General features: G+C 32.3%; 1 protein-coding gene across 1 annotated transcript in view; it reads right to left on the bottom strand.

Annotated features, from left to right (window-relative positions):
* Positions 1–8,824, bottom strand: part of LOC108684801 (calcium uptake protein 3, mitochondrial) — a 29,210-nt gene that overhangs the window by 16,791 nt on the left and 3,595 nt on the right. The window lies entirely within an intron of this gene.

Here is an 8,824-nt window from a genome sequence, read left to right as displayed (position 1 = left end):
ATATATATATATATATAGATATCATGCATCTTTTCATATATAAGTGCAACATGATATATGAAATAATTTATATTATATCAAGGTATTTACTTATAAATGCATATACTTATAAATTTTTTATCTCGGAGGTAATGTAGTTTTTAAATTCTAGATTTGTGAAAAAAGATAGTAATTTTCTCGAACTAAATCCATGAACATATTGCATTTTCGAAACTTCGAATTATGTGTGTGGATGTTAAAAACGTCGATATCGTTTATCGCATTTACCTGGCCACCGAATACACATTTGCCTGGCCATCGGTGCGTAATATAACGAATACGGACGATGATTATCGATCATCACATTTATGGCAAGTCACGGTGGCGCCAAGATTACTGAAGGAAATTGAAATCAGATAACAGTTTTGCTCACGAAGCAGCAGTTTCGTCTGCATGTATTTGCATATGGATATTTATATACACGCAACTCCGAATTAACTACGACCTTTCAAGATTACAAATTTCAATTTGCGCGAACAGTGAGTTCGAAAAACAGTTTCATCATGGAAAAGAAACTATTGGCGCTACTAAGATAATCATTGTTATTAAGGATAATCTGATTTTATATAATTTTATGCATCTTTAGAGATAACAAATTTTTTAAGAACTTAAAATTTTGTATACATAATTCATCCATTTTAGTATATATTTCTCAACAAATATTATCTCTTAAGTTAATATTTATCATTATTCTAAATGAAATAGATTCATGAGCTCTATTAATTTTCTTAATATTTCAATTTAATAGTGAATGTTTTAGTGCAGAGAAAATTTCCAAAAATTTTACTATATTGGAAAAATTAATGTTAAAGAAGGGGTGAGATCTAGATATTTAATAGTAGAGAATAATGTGACAATATAAGATTGTTAGATGAAATTAAATAATATTTCGGATTAATAATTATTAGATTTGAAAATAATTTATTAGAATAATCATTATCTACGTAGATTAACGGCTAAATCATGAATTGCATATTAGCTTAACCCACGCTTAACCTACAATCGCCTCTGTGGCCTAATGGATAAGACATCGGTCTCCTAAATCGGGGATTGTGGATTCGAGTCCCACCAGGGGTATAAAATTATATTTTTTATTCTTAATTCTTCTTATAAATTATAAAATTAACAATGGAATCTCATTATTAACGATGGAATGATTCTTGTTATCATATCTGTGATAAAATATTAAGCTTAGATGTGCTAAATTGCTATAAAATACATAATAGCAGTATCTGATTCCTCATAAAGAAAACATACACAATTACACAAATTGTATTTATTAGAAACATATGTATGCAATTCATGAAAAATTATTTTTAATTTATAATTTTTTGGAATAATGATGCTGAAATCTGCAGTTCTATTATGGAATATATGTTCATGTATACACCAGTGAAAAATACATCTGTTATTCGTGCTAAAGTTTAACAGCAATTAGTATCAACTTGTGATTTCGCAAAAGGAAAAACATATTTGTTGTTTGAATGAGAATATCTCAAGGATATAGCTCAAAAATAAAGTTAAAATTATTCCGAAGATTGAAAGAGTTTAACGCGAAGAGACTCGTAGCGTTAGTTGAAATCTGATAAAATGCTCATTCGCCTTTTGATGGACGTGAATCGATTTTCGTGTATCTCTTTGTAATATCAGCCGCGAGAATTCGGGGAAAGAGCCGATCTAACGGCGGACAAGGTTGCAGTATATTGCTTCATGCTGGCCGAAATACTCAAATCAGATTGATAGCCGCGTAAATGTAGGCTGGGTGGTCCGAGTGATTCTAATGCGAGGAAGGTTCTGCTCGGGTTAATCGGTCACGAAAACATTTCGAGGGGTTGCCCGTGGACTTGACTTTGGCCCCGCGATAAAATCGATCCTCCCAGAGAAGAGAGTAGTGGTTATTATCGGTCTTGATCGTCTCAATGTCCGAAGAGGCTTGTAGTGGTCTACTTTATTGGATATTCGAATGAAGATCGTTGAGTTTTCCCTTCTTCGATATGAGTACCATAGATTAAGCGCCGCGTAGATACTTAACTTTAAATTTCTGATACTTGGCCTGCTCATTTTTCTTATTCAAATAGAATTGAGAAGTAAAGATCAGGCATTTTTATATGACACTTGTTCTTAATCAGTTAACTACTCATATTTTAGCTTTTTATATTGCATTGATTTAATCAATGAATAAATACACACAAAAGATATTATTTATTAAACTTGTTAATGGAAGAATTTAAAAAATTTCATATAATATTAAATATCTAATATAGTTAAATGATATTAACGTTTATCTATATATATAATTTAGTAGATTAGAAAATTGGTTTTTTGATGTTACTCTCGTTTTATATATCGAAACTTAATTTTAAAATTATTCAGTAAATTCTGCGTTACATTACTTAATTGATTACTTAATTAATCTTCCTTTTCATATTGTTACTCTTTCTGTGTAGGAATTATCGCTCGTATTACTTCTGTATGAATCGCGTGAATACATTCTAGTTTTGGCGCCGATATACGATATACGAAATCATTGGCTGTTCATTTATCTCGTATTTATCGCAATTGTTTTCTCTATTTCCGGTATTGTATTACGGTATTATCTGCTTCGATAGCAGATCATTCGTCTCTCTCGTCCCCTTGAGGTCTCGGAGGGAAGCGCCGAGAGAATAAACGGTGCGGTCGAATCTCGTGCAAACTCGATAACGATTGCCGGGTTGTGCCGGGTTCGTACGATGCCGTAGGAAGGTGGGTCATGTGATTTGTGGCCGCGCGAAAGAGAATCTCGTCGTAGAGGAAGGATGTTGGGATGCGGACCATTGCATATCGCGCGCTGCACTAGTGTGTGCATTCGGTGCAGTCAGATCCGTATCTGCGTACACGCTATGTGCGATTCTGGTTACCTATGCTGGTAACGAAGTGGCTTGGATACACGGCGACCGATTTCTTGAGGGAAATAAAACCTGTTCCCCGTCACGGGGAAAGATATATTCTTCAATAATCTGAGGAAAGTTCTATATATCTTAGTCTCTATCTTAATGAAAGCATCAACTACATTGTGTGCCTTCCACAAGCGACATAAATGACACACAATAGATCATTATATCCTTGTTGTTTGCCAATATTAAACAAAGATGGCATGATCATTGTGTCGCATTGTGTCGCTTGTTAGAAGGCACACATCGACATTCTCATAAAATGCAGAATGATTTGCACTTATGCAATATAAAGGACGTTAAGGAAAAAAATTTCTTACTTGACTTTGACAAGAAAATTCTAATGGTCTCGATGGAGATCATTTCCTTCTTTGTTTTAAGAAAGAATGATTTTGTTGAAGTATCTAAAAATTATTTTTAGATCTGTTTATTTAAATTTTTAGAGATTTCAACAAAATAATATAATAACAAAATGCAATATTTTGGTATAATTTTTAACAATTAAGTATCTTATTAATATATTAAAACAGATTTTTAAATTCTCTGTTCGAAAACATTCTTTTTCTAGAATTAAATGATGAATTAAGTCTTGCTGTTATTAAAACTTGATATACGTTAAAAAATGTGAATATATGAGACTACACGAAAAAGTTAAAATATAAAATTTTGTGTATTTTATGATAAAGAAAATTTGTTTATATGTATTATTATCAGCGCGTGCTTTGATTGCCAGATAGGAATCAGAATATCCGAAATATAAGGAAGTATTTTAGTTATCTTGTATCACGATTGCAGAAATGTGTTACCATCATCCGGGAGCGTTGTCATGTTGCGTGTTACGTGCGAACTACCCTGAAATTATCGCGCAGCGCTCTATCATTAACTGATTCGGCACTTTTCTCATAGCTGTGTTTCGCCCATGTCGCTTTCAACCTTTGAACCAATCTTAACCGCCCATGCTCGAAACGACTGGCAATGAACAAATTATCGGGTTATGAAATTTGAATACAATAAGACTTAAAAATTTAGTCTCTTCCCATATCGTTAACTGTCTGTTTTTGAAGATAAAAAAGGACTCATTTCCAACGCATACATATAATTGATTTATGTAAGATATAATTGAATGACTTCACAATTATTGATCACGTTGGAAACAAAATAAAACCTTAATTTTTAATTTCCATTTAAATAAATGTTGTAAATATTATCAGATTTTTAATGCAATGATTTAAAATCCTATTTAATATTAAATCTTAGTAAATAGAAAAAAAATATTGTGTAATATATTCGTTACTAAGATGACAACTTGTTGAAGTGAAATTTGCACAATGCGAGTACTGGCACTAGAATTTACAAAATCGATGGTTACCCAAATCGGCCTCTCCATCATGTAGTGATGGACGAGACTCGTCGAAGTCAACGAGAATTCCCAAATCATTATTTATTACTCCCTATGCAACGCACTTAGTTAACCGTCTCGTATACATATGTAAACTGAAGGGAAGGGAGTAAACGAAGGATAGGAGGAGACGTGATTCTCGTCGGCCGGCGGCGATTCTTAAATCATAATCCTCTCAAAATATTCAATTACACCGGCATTGTTTCGTCGTTGATGCATAGCGCGGTAACACGCGATGTGCACCGGCTCTACCTTTGTATGCGTCCACTTATGTGCGATGCAAACCGCGCGTGATAGACATCGGTGCGTTTGTATATGCGTGATGCACGTGTGAGAACCCCCATGGGATACCCACGGGATACCCGTAACATCACCCACACTGCTATCGGTCCATTAGCCCAGGATAATGGGCACCCAACGTGCCGCGTCCCACGCGTTGGCGCTAATTTCACGGTGATTTAGGAAGCGTTAATTAATTTAGACGAATCGCCGCGCGCTTGCTTATTAGCATTAACTCATCGCCGTGATGATAGTCGATGAGACATGGGTCGTGCCGAAACGTGCGATTCGACGTGCTTTCCTTTGACGATGAAATTTGGTGCGCCCGTCGATGCGGTAGGTATCGATTGTATTGATTGACAAGGAGATAGTCCACCATATGAAGAGACAATGCCCAAACAAAAGTTTAAAATCGAGATATAAGACGTCTTTGCGAGAATCTAAAGTCGGTATTTGTAGTCAGTTCTTATATTTAAGATCATTTTAAATACAATCTTAAGATGTTATAAGCCAAGACAGAGTATTAGCATCTTAAGACATTACTTAAGATAGTCTCAAAATAAGAATACTGGCCTAAAAGATATTTTATGTCCTGATTTTGAATTTCGTGTTTGTTTAATGTTTCTCGTTTACATGTTTTATTAATCAGAATTTAGAAATCATTACAAAAGAATAGACGAATATCAATTGATGAAAAATTATAAGAGAAATGAGCAAAAGTGAAAAATATTTTACTTGATTTTTTAAAAATTCAAGAAATCTAAATAGAGTAATCATTTAAATTTTTGTAAATTCTTTTATTTAATTAAATTCTATGTTGGATGTCTATACCTCTTTTAAAGTAAAAGTATTATACGGAAATCAAAAACATAATTAAAATATTAACTTTTTCTAACTTAAAATAATTGTATGCTAAGTATTTGGGAGACATATATTTACAAACGGTAATTAACGCAAAGAGGATGCATATATCCGGAAATTTCACGGTTGAGGCTCATGATTACTCGTGAGTTTCTATATGATAGTCTCCAACATAAGAAGATTATCGCAATGGCTGACGTCCAAAATTTCGGTCAGCACTATTATTATTACACAACTGACACAAGCGTTTTACTGTAGTTCATTATAGTTCAAAGATTCCTATGTTATATTTTGATTTAAATTGAAAATGCTACGTCTGAAATGGAACAATGTACCTACGAACTGAAACGTAGTTATCTATCTCTGCGAAAATAGTGCGAAGATAAATAATTCAGTATATTAATTGAATATTAACTATTATCAGATCATATGTAATACGATAATATTAATGAATTTATTAATACTCTGGAATAAGAAATGAAATTAAAAAATATTTTACCAACGAATTATGAAAAATTAATTTATCAACTTTTATGTTCCACAAAAAGATTGTATGCTTCTTTATTGTTTTAATTTATTCAATCCTTCGCCGAGCAAAAATACGTCGCGACTACACACTCAAGGTAATCGATTGTATTTTTCGCAGACGTGTCTGGACGCATCTCAAATGAAAATGTCTTTGATTAACGCTCTGTCGCAGGTAGCTTGTCATACGATACGCGTAAATTGATTATGAACATGAAAAACGATCGAAAGTAGAATCCATTCACGCCCACGTCGGCGACTACCCACATGATTGATACTATCACAAGGTTAATCAGGCCACATTCACATGTCCTATCGCGGAATTCTTATCCCATGCCTTATCGCCAGATTATCATTTGGTAACGCATTGTGCGCACGTTTGAGGACAGTAGTGAAATGTTTAGTCGGACTGTCCGCAACACACGCTTGTAAAAGTGCAAAAATCATTTATCTTCATCTTATAGAAAGCGGATAACCAAATGGAAAATTAAATTAACAAAGCAATATATGATTTAGCTAAAGAAATATAAATGAAAATTGAATATACATTACGTTTAAATATTTTATTTTTTACATTTAAATTTAAAATCAAGAACTTCAATTCCTATTAAAAATTTTTTTTTATTAAAGATTTCAATAAAATATTTTTTAAAGCATATTTCTGGAAAAAAACCATTCTTTTAGGAAAAACTGAATTAAAAAAAGAAAATAATTTTACTTTGGAAAAAGAACGAATTTCTGTAAAAATTATTTCGCGAAAAAATGATTCATTTTTTTTTAATTTCTAAGTAATATCCTGACTGAATGTTCTTCGGAATTAATTATCCTTCCTGTTCGACTTCTTTCGAAGAATCGACAGCATCGGATAATCGATAGCATCGTGTTGAACGCATACATGTGCGTGTCCTGACGACTTTCGAGGTCTTTAATCGTATGGCGTCGAGAAGCCCAGATCTGATTTATCGTTTATCGTCGATAATACGTACGAAGGTGTGTACGCGGTCGATCGATCACTCTCTCGCGTCCGAATTATTCGGGGGGGTACACGAGCGACATTGTTGTTGCAAACATTGATGGGAAAGGCAGGGGTGCATAAACGTACATAAACGTTGATATGAGTAATGGCGCGTAACTTGTACAGAGCTTGGTAAAACGTTCTTTGTATAATGATTGCTTAGGCATATGAAAGAAAAGATGTATTACTTGGAATACATAACACGAGTCGCTTATTTTGAAATGGCATAACATTTTAAATATTTATTTATTCAAAGATATTTTTACAAGTAAAAAAAATATCAAAATGTCAAAATAATGTGCAAAAATTCAAATATACAATAAAATATTATTCTTCTGTTCTAATTTTAATTGTATTTAAATCAGTTACATAAATAAAAGAATTATTTTTTTTTTGATGATTTAAATCAAATATGTAATCCAAAATGATTAAATAAAAATTACTAATTAAATAAAATACACAGCATGTAAATCAAATATTAATTTACACAGCAAGATGTAATTATTTATATAACGAGTAATTCTAGTGAAATCCAATTAGTATAATCACATCGATCATGAAAAGGTTGATCCAATTACGGATATTCGAACGTGTAAACTTTTTCTATTAGAGAAAAAAGTATTTCTGATTGGACGAGCTCCGCTGTGCACTCTGATCTCCCTACGTATGTCTTAGATACATACAGAAGTCCTCTTATAATGAATCTTGTCTAGAAGGACTTGTGGATATTGTCAATAGAAACATCTCGATAGAAGGAAGACCCAGTCTATTAGTTACCGCAAACCGTTTATCATATGCCTCCGCATACGTAATGGGTGATGTTGTCCCAGTTGTACCAACTCGTAATAATGTGCAATATATCGGATAATATATTTCTCCCTTCTTTTATCCACTGAACAATTTACATTCAACGAAAATGTTGAAGACTCTAACTCAAGATTGTATCGAAATGCGATTCAATAGGGAAGCTTTTTAATTTTTTATTTTAATGTAATTGAACATCCCATATTAAATTTTCAATATCAATATTATTTGTATATTTTTATTAAAAATTTCATTTGTCTAATAATATTGAACAATTATGAGATGCAAAAAAATCATTGGATGTACGAATAGTAATACGTTAATACAAATTTGATAAGACACGGTTAATTTTATGAGTTTGATATTAGTTTAGATTTATTTTTATTTATTATGGCTTTAAGGAACGTTGATATAATTTAGGATAAAATAGTCATCAATAATTATTTATAATTTTATCTAACTTAATAAATATACTCAGTAAATATACTCAGTAAATTAAAACGTTCTATATAATAAAAACGACGATTTATCTTTTGCTAAATAATTTGTCCAATTATTTTTTCTATGTTCCATATTGTGCTATTTCTTATTGAATTTCACGTATCTATTCAATGAGCCATACCGCGATACCATGTATACATCTACATTTCTGATACCGATCGCTCTTTTCGCGTTGCAACAGCCTACGCATTCAGATAAAGGCGACAGAAACGATGGACAACATGGTTAAAGTTTATTTTTGCAAGATTAACTGGCTTCGTGAACAGTGCATTGCAGTCAGTATACTTCATCATTATTTCTACCTGATTGGAATTGCATGTTAGTAGATTGCGATATACAATAAATGTTCTCGTAATAAATTTTATTGTAACTGTATGACATACAAATTTTTTGAAATGTCTGGTCAATTAACCTTCACGAATTAAAAATGATTTTATATATATATAGTAGACATCATTTTAATTCTGTTAG

Source organism: Atta colombica, unplaced genomic scaffold (genome assembly GCF_001594045.1).
Source record: "Atta colombica isolate Treedump-2 unplaced genomic scaffold, Acol1.0 scaffold140, whole genome shotgun sequence".
Taxonomy (NCBI): Eukaryota; Metazoa; Arthropoda; class Insecta; order Hymenoptera; family Formicidae; genus Atta; species Atta colombica.
This window is presented reverse-complemented; position numbering and strand designations above follow the sequence as displayed.